Here is an 11,939-nt window from a genome sequence, read left to right as displayed (position 1 = left end):
TTTTATCTTTCACTCCCCTGCTAACTTCACTTCCACCCTGTCTTCCTCTCTTCACCTCTTTCCAGAACATTTTCTTACAGTCCCTCCACTTTACACTAAAGTTCCTTCCAAACTCCTCATCCACTCTCTTCTTACTCTCTCTTACTAATCTTTTCACCTCTTTCTTTCTACATATAACTCTCTCTTCCACCTCTCAACTTCTTCCACGCCCCTATTTCTCATCCATTCATTGTATGCTTTCTTCTTTTGTGCCACAGCCTGTCTCACCTCTTCAGTCCACCACGCTGTTCCTTGTACCCCCCTCAGTCTTCTCTTATTATTATTATTATTGTTATTTTAAGCATACTACTTCCACCTGGCTTTTGTGGAGGGGTTAGGTATATCTTTCCCAGCTAATTTCAAAAAATAATTTGAGTTTTTAGTGACAGATTCCCAGCCTTCACAGTTTATGGCCAAGTGTAGCCTGATTGGGAGGGTAATTTTGACTAGTAACCAAGGAGACATTCCATACTCATGACCAGGGCTCTCTGTAAAATCTCTAACCCCTTTTCTGTTAATGACCAGGTGTAGTCAGATTGGAAGGGTAATTTTGACTAGTAACCAAGGAGACTTATGACCAAGGCTGTTCATAAAGATCCCTAACCCCTTTTCAGTTACTTTATGGCCAAGTGTAGAGATTGGAAAGGTAATTTTGACTAGTAACCAAGGAGCTTCATGACCAAGGCTGTTCGTAAAGATCCCTAACCCCTTTTCAGTTACATTAGGGCCAGGTGTAGTTAGATTAAATCATTCCATAACTAAGGTTCATAAAATTCCCTGCAAAGACTATGTAAAGATTCCTGACTCCCTTTCAGTTACTTTATGGCTGTGTAGTCAGATTGAGATGGTAATTTGGGCTAATAACCAAAGAGACTCATTCCTTAACAAAGGCTAAAATTCCATGCAAGAATAGAATTATGTAAAGATCCTTAAGCCTTTTTTCAGTTAATTTATGGCCAAATGTAGAGATTGGAAAAGTAATTTTGACAAGTAACCAAGGAGACTCATGACCAAGGCTCTTTAAGGATCTCTGACCCTTTTTTCAGTTACTTCTTGGCCAAGTGTAGTCAGATTGGAAAGGTAATTTTGACTAGTAACCAAGGAGACTCATTCCCTAAGACTCAAATTTCATGCGACAACTTTTCTAAGATCCCTAACTCAGTTTTAGTTAATGCCAGGTGTAGTCAGATTGATGCTTTTGATGCGTATTTTGACTAGTAACCAAGGAGACTCATTCCCTAACCAAGGCTCCAGTTCCACGCAGCAGCTATTCAGAGATCTCTCAGTCCTTTTCAGTCAGTGGTTGGCCAGGTGTAGCTAGATTGGAAAGATAATTTTGACTAGTAACCAAGGAGACTCATGACCAAAGCCCTATGTAATGATCCCTAGCCTGATTTCAGTTATTTTATAGACAAGTGTAGTCAGATTGGGAGGGTAATTTTGACTAGTAACCAAGGAGACTCACAACCAAAGCCCTACGTAGTGATCCTTAGCCTAATTTCAGTTACTTTTTGGCCAAGTGTAGGCAGAAAGGAATGGTAATTTTGACTAGTAACCAGGGAGACTGATTCCCTAATTAAGGCTAGTATTCCATACAGGAACTGTGTAAAGATCCCTCACCCCTTTTCAATAAGTTGATGGCAAGTAGTAGTCAGGTTGATGGTAATTTTGACTAGTAACCAAGGAGACTCATTCCTTACTCATGACCAAGGAGGCTCTTCATAATTTTGTTTATGGCAAAGCAGTCAGATTGGGGGGGGGGGTAATTCTGGCTATTAACCAAGGAGACTTATTCTGTACTCATGACCAAGGCTTTGTAAAGATCCCTAGCCCCTTTTCAGTTAATTGATGGGCAGGTGTAGTCAGATTAGGAGGGCAGTTTTGACTAATAACCAAGGCGACTGTCACAATAGCTTTGCCCAGGTGTTCATTCCTTTGTAAATTATTTCACATAGCGCATTGGCAGGAAAAAAGCAATGGTATGGCTGTACAGTCATCCCATAGCACTTATTTGTGACTAGCATCATGTTCTAGTGTTTATCTGATTACAATTCAGTATTCAGAATGGAGAGATGGCAATTTTAGGCCAAGGTAAAGTAAAAGCAAGCTAGTAACGAAGGAGACTCATAGCACTTGTTCATGACTAGCATCAAATTTTAGTTGTAAATTGGAATAGTAACCAAGGAGACTTATTCTTGACTCAAAACCACAGCTCGTCAGATGCAACCACATCTTCGTATTTTTTGTGGGAGTGACCAGTCAGATTTTAGTAGTTGTAAATTGGAATAGTAACCAAGGAAACTCATTCCTAACTCATAACTACAGCTCATCAGATGCATACACATCTTCGTATTTTTTTGCAGGAGTGACTGATTCAGAAGTGGCTATAGGTATAAAAACAACTTTCCACTTTGAATACTTGGCTGTAACAAAATTTTATTAGAATATGATGCTATGCCCTTCTTTTTTGGTTTAAAATATCATAGCATCATGAATTTTGAATTGTAACTGTAGATGAGTAGAATGTTGCTAGTCATGAAGAAGTGCTGTGGAAAGGGTACTCTATAGCATTACCTTGTTCTGCCACTGAACTGTGTGAGATTGACTGCGTAAGGCAAAATATAGGCCAAGTAGAAGGTAGAAGAAGTAGTGCTATTTACTGTATAACTGTCTACTCTAAATGTGAATAATTTGTATTATGTTCTTACAATCATTGCAGTGGTGTTCCTGTGGCGGCCTTGGGTTTGTGTGGGTGTAAGTGAAGTACAAGAAAGCAGGGTTCCAGAGAGATGGCAGCGTGATGGCGGTTCAAGAGGAGTGAAGGGAGACTGCCTGGAGAACTCAGAGTAGCAGAGGGGCCACGACTGCTTGGAGAGGTTGAAATCTGTTGTGATTAGTATAGTACTGTCTCCTGTCTCTCCTGTCTGTTTTTCCTGTCTCTTGTCTGTCCCTCTTGTCTTTTTCTCTCTCATGTCACTCTCTCATGTCTGTCCCTCTTGTCTGTCTGTCTCTTTTCTGTCTTTCTCTTGTCTGCCTCTCCTGTCACTCCTGTTTGTCTGTTAGTGTAGGCAGGTAACTATGGAGGGTTGAATTGAGCAAGGACACTCATTCTTACATTATAGCCAAGAATGAGATGGAGGGATGGAGTGGAGAGATGGGGGGGGGGGTATAAGTTGGAGGGATGGAGAGTAGATACAAGTAGATATGGGAGTGAGAATGTGTGTACGAGGGATGAGTGTGGGTAGATATGGTGGAGGGAGGGTGTGAGTTGGAGGGATGGAGATGAGAGGGTGTGTGTGAGTTGGAGGGATGGCAGAGGACAGGACAATGTGGAGGAAATTTGTGGCCACACCTTACGGGATTAAGATGTCTGGCAATAGATAGATTAGATAGGTACCGGTATATAACTGAATTTCCAGCAAGCACACTGTATTGATCTGGGAGTGGTAGTTATGTCCAGTGAAAACATGTAGTAACCAAGGAGACTCATTCATACCTCCATAACTATAAAATTAATGAAACTGTAATTAATTAAGTACTAAATTTGTGAGAATGGGCCAGTTCCACCAGGTGAAGGACAGACTACAGTTATTTTTTCCTTGGTTAAGAAATCTAAATGAGATGGAAACACAGATTTTACTCTTAAATTGGTATAGCTTTTTGTCCTTTTGTGGAGGGATACAGCTTAATGCCAGATTGACATTATCTTGCCTGTACACCTTTCTCATAGTCCAGAGGTCAGCAACCCTTAAAGCTACAAGAGCCATTTAGTTTAAAGTTTCAAAAAATATAGTACTCTTGGAGCTGCAATACAAAAAATTCTCAAATTGAAATCTGCAGTATTCTAAATCTAAACAAAACATTACGGTGATATTGTTTGATCTGCTTATAGTATAGATCTTATCAAAGTTGAATGAAAAATCTAATGTTGCCTTGCATGTATAATATGATGCCTTTGTTCTGAAAGAATAAATGGTTATTTATGAAGCTCCTGGAGCCTCCAAAGTGTCCTAAGAGCCTCATGCGACTTCTGAGCCGCAAGTTGCCGACCTCTGCCATAGCCCTTCCTTAGCATAATTAACAAGTCATTTAGATACGTGTGTTAGAGCAGCTAACAGACTATACAGTAGACTATGCAAGAAAGATTAGTTGATACGTTATGACCTAAGTTTTATCCAGTGTGGGTGAAGGCATTGGTAAAGTATACGGTATATCTACATAGGTGCAGTCATAGAAATTTACTGTCCATTGCATTGGGCATGTGGAGAGAATGGAGGATGACAACTGGATGCAGCGGGGAAGAGGTGTGTGTGTTGAGGGTAGAGTTAAGGGGTAAATTGAGATGGTTTTGGGAGGCAGGATGGGGATGGAGTGTATTGGTGTTGTGATGTGAAGGGGGTAGACTGAGATGGTTTGGGAGGAAGGATAGGACTGGAGTGTAGTGGTGTTGTGATTAGGAGGGGTAGAGTGAGATGGTTTGGGCATGTGGAGAGAATGGGGGATGACATTTGGGTGCGGAGGATGAGAGGCGTGAGCATGGAGCGTAAAGTTGAGAGGCAGACTGAAAGACCTTGGATGAAGTCAGTGTCCTCAGGGATAAAAGGCTGGACAGAGAAGTTGCTAGAGATCAAGCAGCATGGAGAACTGCCATTAGGTGATCAAGGGTGATGTATGGAAGCATCTTGGAGTTTTTATAAATGAATGAATGAAGGAAATAAGTTCCTTTTTCCCGCTTCATTAGGCGGGTAAAGATGTTGAGGTATAAATGTAAGTCTATCTGTCTATCTATTGCTAGACGCCACAATCCCATAAAGGGTGGCCATTTGACTTTGAGTTATTTGTTTTATGGTGCGTCCTCTATTATTTCTTTCCCTGTCCTTCCTTTCTGCATCCTTCCTCACTCCAGCATTAGGTGAAAAAGATCAGGATGAAGGAAAATGAAGATTGTTCCTAGCTAGTTTGCTGTTTGCATTTGCTTAATTTGAATAGGGAAGTAGCATTATACTGCATAAGAATAAATGCATTGGTTACTAGGCATATTTGGGTGTTAACATATTTCACTGAGAAACTTATTTACTAGAGCCCTTAACTCAGTTTTGGGTTCATGCTTATCTGGATATGAATCTAGGAGACTTCATGCTAAAATTCCCCTTCTGCAGTCCACCATCCTCCTCCTGAGAGATAGGTACATATGTGTATGGCAAGAATATTAACTGATTGACTCCTTGAAATGGCTGGTTTGATACAGCCTTCAGTATGTCCTTCAGCCTAAGATTTAACTAGTGTTGATGGTTGAGGTAGCACTGGCATTGTAGTTCAAGGGTGGAGTTGTAAAGCATGTTTGTACTTTAGGGCAGTACGAAGAGGGCTGCTTGATGACAGAAGGCCACCCCTGCTGTGGTGGTGTCGGGTGGTAGACATCCACCACCACCACCAGTGATGAAGGGGAGCAACTTGGCTGAATACTACAAGATGAGTACATTTAAAAATGTTATACTTAATCACTTAGGTGCCAGTCAGTTGAAATAACCATTGATGGGCCAGTGGAGTGTTTTATACATAATGTATAGTTTTCTGTAAATCTTGCTGTGGTGCTGCTTTTGCTAATTGCCAGTTGGTTGCAGAACTTGCCTCAGTAGGTACGAAAGCCGTATAGAGACGAACCGTGTAGTGTGAATCGGCCCTAATGTGTGAGGTGGAGGGGGGGGGATGGAAACTGAGGGATTGAGTAGAGGATGTTGTAAATTGAAATGGGATGGAGAGGGAAACTAACTAGGAGTGTATGTGAGTAAGGTGGATGTGGGGTAAGAGGGAGGGGGAGACTGAGGATGAGATGGAGGGATGAGTGGAGGTATATAGGAGAGGAGGGTGTAAGTTGGGGGTGGAGTATGAGAGTGAGGTGGAGGGATGGAATAGAGGTATGAGAGGGAGGTGTAAGTGGGGGGGGATGGAGAGAGAGACTAAGTAGGGGTTTGTGTGAGTGAGGTGGAGGTGGGGAAAGTGGCAGGGGGAGACTGAGGATGAGATGGAGGGATGGAGTGGAGAGGTGCATGAGAGAGGAGGGTGTAGGAAGATTAATTCTGAGAGTGTGAGTGAGGTGGAGGGATGGAGTGGAGAGATATATGAGAGGGTGGCGTAAGTTGGGGGAATGGAGAGTAGGAAGCTTCATCAGGAGGGTATATGTGAGTGAGATGGAGGGAGAGGCAGGGGGTGTAATCTGGGGGGAGGGCAGGTAGATGGCAGTGGACAGGGAGGAGATATGTACCCTCACAGGATCAAGGTGTCTGGCTATAGGTAGATATAGCATGTCCACACTTTCACATTGTTATAGTAATATGGCCATTATATTTTTACAGTTTTATTTGTTTGCTTGAGATTATACTCTGAACTTTAGCTTGGCCTAAAATTTTAAATCTTTCCAGCCTGAATTATGAGTTGTAACTTTCTTAAAACAGGATAGTAGGCACATTGTGAAAAGGATTATGAGTAATAGCATTGCCTTTCTGTTGCTCGAGTTACTCTTATGTGACACAGCTGGAAAAGACTGAAAAATTGGGCCAAGTTAGTGAAGAGTGAATATTGTTCAGTGGAATGTGATTTTGTTGATATTTAACATGCATCACAACCAGTCCATGTTGGTATTTTTGAACCTCTTCAGTACTGTTACATCTTTTCTCAGTGTATTGTTGCTGTGTCCCAGATGATTTTATTCTTGCTGCTGCCAGACGATTTTACTCAGCTTAGGAAGGGGGTCTCATACTGAAGGGAGGCTATGTCTCCTCCAGTATGAGATCGCACTCCAAGCTGAATAAAATCGTGTGGCATCGGCAGGAATAAAATGTCCTCATACTGAAGGGGTTAATTAGCTCATATACTGTATGCCATGTTGATTAATGGTGCATTGCTTCCGCTTTAACATGCCTTAGCAAACACACGTTGCGTGGTGCACACCGTGTTTAGCAATGCATGTTAAGTAGCCCTTTTGATCACTCTGTTGTATGCCATGTGTTCTTGTATAGCTCTGCCTGGCATTAGCTGGGCAGAGCAATACAAGACATGGCATCTACATAGTGATTTGAAGGGCACGGTCTTGGAAGCATCTTGGGGTAGGGTGCAGAACCAATCTCGATAAATCGGCCACGAAAATACGGACTGGCAACCCTCCCTTGGGGTTCCCAGTCCTTATTTCTCTGGCCGATTTATCGAGATAGTTTTTTTTTTTTTTCACCTTCTTCACTTAAATGTATCTTAGTGGAAATAAAACCAATGTATTTACCATGTCTTTATTATATATACATATACCTTTTTTGTATATTACTTTTATATGTATAGTACTTATATATATTATATGTATAGTACTTTGAAAAATATCAGAAAGAGAATACCAATAGACATGAATAGTATGAAGGAGACATCACTTCATACTATTCATGTCTACTGGTATTCTTTTTCTGATATTTTTCAAAGTACTATACATATATAAGTACTATACATATATAAGTAACTTATAACATATTCAAAATTTAGCACTTATAAAAAATTATGAACTTAAAAGGACAATATAAAAAGACATTAACAAGACACATGGAGCAGGACAGGAAGGACACAGCACAGATGACAGGGCAAGAACAGCACAGGACATGACACAGATGATGGAAGGGCACAACAGGACAGGTCATAGCAAGGCAAGACAAGCAGGATACAGCAAGAGATGGAAGGGCAGGACACAGGGTAAGAATAGCAAGGAGGGGAGGACAGGCCAAGGATGGCAGGGCACAGCAAGAGTGCAGATGACAGTGCATGGGTGTAGGACAGGACAGGACAGGACGGGTAGCAGGGCACATAGCACAGATGATGGAAGGGCACAACAGGATAGGTCATAGCAAGGCAAGACAAGCAGGAGACAGCAAGAGATGGAAGGGCAGGACACCATAGGCAAGAACAGCAGGACACAGGGTAAGAATAGCAAGGAGGGGAGGACAGGCCAAGGATGGCAGGGCACAGCAAGAGTGCGGATGACAGTGCATGGGGGTAGGGCAGGACATGGGTGGCAAGGCAAGGCAAGGCAAGGCAAGGCAGGGCATGGCTGTACAGTGTATTGCATGGGTGTAGGGGAGGGAAGGAAAGTGCAAGGGTGCAGGGCAGGTAAGTGATGGCAGGACAGGGGTGGAAGGACAGGACATGGTTGCAGGGTGGTAAGGTTAGGAAAAGGAAGAAAGAGGGGAGGAAGGGGAAAGAAGAAAAGGGAGAGAAGAACGAGGAGAAGAGGAGGCCTAATACAATAAGAGGAGGAAGGAAGAAAAGAATGAGGAGGAGGAGGAGGAGGAAGGAAGAAAAGAATGAGGAGGAGGAGGAAGGAAGAAAAGAATGAGGAGGAGGAGGAAGGAAGAAAAGAATGAGGAGGAGGAAGGAAGAAAAGAATGAGGAGGAGGATGGAAGAAAAGAATGAGGAAGAGGAGAAAGGAAGAAAAGAATGAGGAGGAGGAGAAGGAAGGAAGAAAAGAATGAGGAGGAGGAGGAGGAAGGAAGAAAAGAATGAGGAGGAGGAGGAGGAAGGAAGAAAAGAATGAGGAGGAGGAGGAGGAAGGAAGAAAAGAATGAGGAGGAGGAGGAGGAAGGAAGAAAAGAATGAGGAGGAGGAGGAAGGAAGGAGAAGAATGAGGAGGGAAGAGGAAGGAGAAGAATGAGGAGGGAAGAGGAAGGAGAAGAATGAGGAGGGAAGAGGAAGGAGAAGAATGAGGAGGGAAGAGGAAGGAGAAGAATGAGGAGGGAAGAGGAAGGAGAAGAAGGAGGAGGGAAGAGGAAGGAGAAGAATGAGGAGGGAAGAGGAAGGAGAAGAATGAGGAGGGAAGAGGAAGGAGAAGAATGAGGAGGGAAGAGGAAGGAAGAAGAGGAAAAGAACAACAAGGAGGAGAAAAGGAAGCCTAATACAATACGGGGAGGAAGAGGAAGGAAGAGAAGAACAACGAGGAAGAGAAGAACAACGAGGAGGAGAAGAGGAAGCCTAATACAATACTTTAACTATATGAAGTAATAAAATACACAGAGAATAAACACTCAACTTTGTTTTCCTTTGTAATATTAATGCCAGCAAGGGGTATCATTAGTTTATGCTTCAAAAACTGCTTGTGGGTCAAATAATAATAATAATAATAATTTACTGACAAACCCCTATCAGTAATTCCTCATTTAAGATACTTTCACTAAGCACAGTCTCTCTCTTAATGTCACTCAAAAATACACTTTTCACAAACTTCTTAATTAATCTCAAAGGTGTGCTGTGAAAGATCAATGTTCATTCATCTAAAAATATTTTTTAAATTTAACACAAAATAAATCTTGCTAGTTAGTTCTGTCTTGCATATGATCCTTAAATGCTGGAGAAAAAGTCCCTCTTGCTGGGACCCGACCCTAACTTCACGCAATCAGCAATTTACGGGAATATATATCAATTATTAAATGAGGAATTACTTACTGCTGGCATTATACACAAACAAAACTCACAATTTACACATATTCTGTTTTTTACTGTGTGGAAAATGTGCCACTAGATCTCAGATGATGTGTTTATATATACAGTATTTCAAAGCTATGCATATATATACTGAGGTGTACATGATGGGCCTGTAGAAACAGTTCAGCATTTTTATATCATTTGTATCGTACCATTCATGAAGGCTCCAACATGCATTCATTGGCCATAGTCACCTAATGGTGGCTGTCTATGCTGCTTAATCTCTGGCAGCCACCCTATGACCTTGTCTCGTATTTTTTTTCCAGTCTGCCTCACAACCCTACCCCCGAAATTCACACTTCTCACCTTACGCACCCAATTGTTATAAAATCGCGGTGCAGGGCAGACACCTTCAGGTGGTGGCACTGATATAACCAGGCCATGTCCAGTGAAAAGGGACAGATGCTCACTCATTGACCATTTAAGCCCCTGGAATCCTGACTACCTCACATATTTCTCCCTACATAAGTGCTTCAAATTTATCAACTCCAGGACTTTCCTATTCCAGACCAACACCACTACAATACCAGCTGGTGTTCTCAGTGCCAAAAATCACTCGTGGCTAAACATACAGACACAGGACAACAAGGGGACTCTCAATGCAGAAAAACACAAACACATAAACCACCACCACAACCCAACAAGACCTCCACACAAAGTTATAAGGCTGCCTCCTCCCTCCAACTTCACTATGTACCTCTTCATAATAACTAATCCCATGAAACAGTGAAATTTTTAGTACTGAGACAGGAATGAGTCTCCTTGATTACTAGTTCAACTGACCCTCCAGTCTGGCCCCACTTTGTCAGAGGAACATAAAAGCATTACAGCCATTCAAACCACCAAGGAAGTTGTACTAGACCTATTACTTGACCACTGCCCCAAATTAGAAAGTAACCTAAATCCAAATAAAATGTGCAACCATTTTTTTCTTATTTCCTTTTTTTTCTGTTAATAATTTATCCTGTACATACTGCCTACCTAGCCACTACAGCCATTCAAAGCCTATAACACTGCACACCAGCACTAAATTTCACAAGATATAGTCAATATTTTTTTTCTCGCCCCTAAAACGGCCCCCATTCAGAAGGAACTGTGCAGTGAAAATACATGGAATTTCACAGTACAGGTCATCGGCTCCGACCACCTGCACTTGTCGCAGTCCGCCAATGGCTGTGGCCGTCAACCTCTTTTTTTTTCTCTTTTTTTTAACTCCAGTACTTTATTATTTCAGAGTGTACACAGCTTTTTTTATAAATAAATATATATATATATATATATATATATATATACAGTACTTTATTTTTATTATTTCACACTGTACCTAGCTACCTATACACACAAGGCCACTACAGACATCCATAAATCTGCAGCAAAACAGGACCCTTCAAAAACCATCACCAGACACCCACCCTTCACAAACAACCCTACCCAGAGAAACACGAATACACCTACTCTCTCTCACCCTCTCTTTACTCTAACTTTGCCTAAAAATGCCTTGTGCTCTCTCTCATGGATCTATCTATCTATCTATTACCAGACGCCTTAATCCCGTACGGGATGGCCACAAACGTATCGCCTCTCTCATGGATGCTGGGTTGTAAACATAGTATATAAACACTAAAATACGATGCTGGTTATGAAGAAGAGCTATGGAAGGCATGTAATAAAAACTTGCATTACAAAAAGTACTTTAAAAAAATCTATAAGCCAAGAAACTTTTTACAATCCTGGGTGGTAACCATATAATCAAACCATATGTGCTCCCTATGTGTCAACAAGTGGGTTGGTGAAGGGTTAGTGCCCCTCCCCATAAATAAAAGTCAAATGGCCCCCCCTTACGGGATTATGGCAGCTGGCAGTAGGCAGACAGATAGATAGACATTCTCATCCTATACCCAACACTAAAATTCACAAGGATACATATTTTCTTTCCTACCCCCTTAAAACGGCCCCCATTCCAACAGAACCACACTGTGAAAAACATATGGAATTTCACAGTACAGGTCACCGGCTCCGTCCACCTGCAATACCTGCAGCCGAAGTGCAGATCCGCCAGTGGCTGTGGCCGTCATCCACTTTTTTTTTTCCTTTTCTAACTTTATTTCTACTACTTCAGACGGTACATAGCAACTACCTAGATATACATGGCCACTACAGCCAAACAGAAGCCTTCAAAAACCATCATGAGACACCCAACCTTCAGACACAACCACATCCAGAAAAACACAACCTATACTCTCTCTCTCTTTTTACTCTAACTTGATCTAAAAATGCCCTGTGCTCTCTCTCATGGATGCTGTATTGTAAGAATACAGTATATAAGCACTAAAATATGATGCTGGTTTTGAAGAACAGCTATGGAAAGCATGTAATAAGAACTTAC

The sequence above is a fragment of the Coenobita brevimanus genome, chromosome 95, assembly GCF_032717465.1.
Source record: "Coenobita brevimanus isolate Jiangsu-jjx chromosome 95, ASM3271746v2, whole genome shotgun sequence".
Lineage (NCBI taxonomy): Eukaryota > Metazoa > Arthropoda > Malacostraca > Decapoda > Coenobitidae > Coenobita > Coenobita brevimanus.
This window is presented reverse-complemented; position numbering follows the sequence as displayed.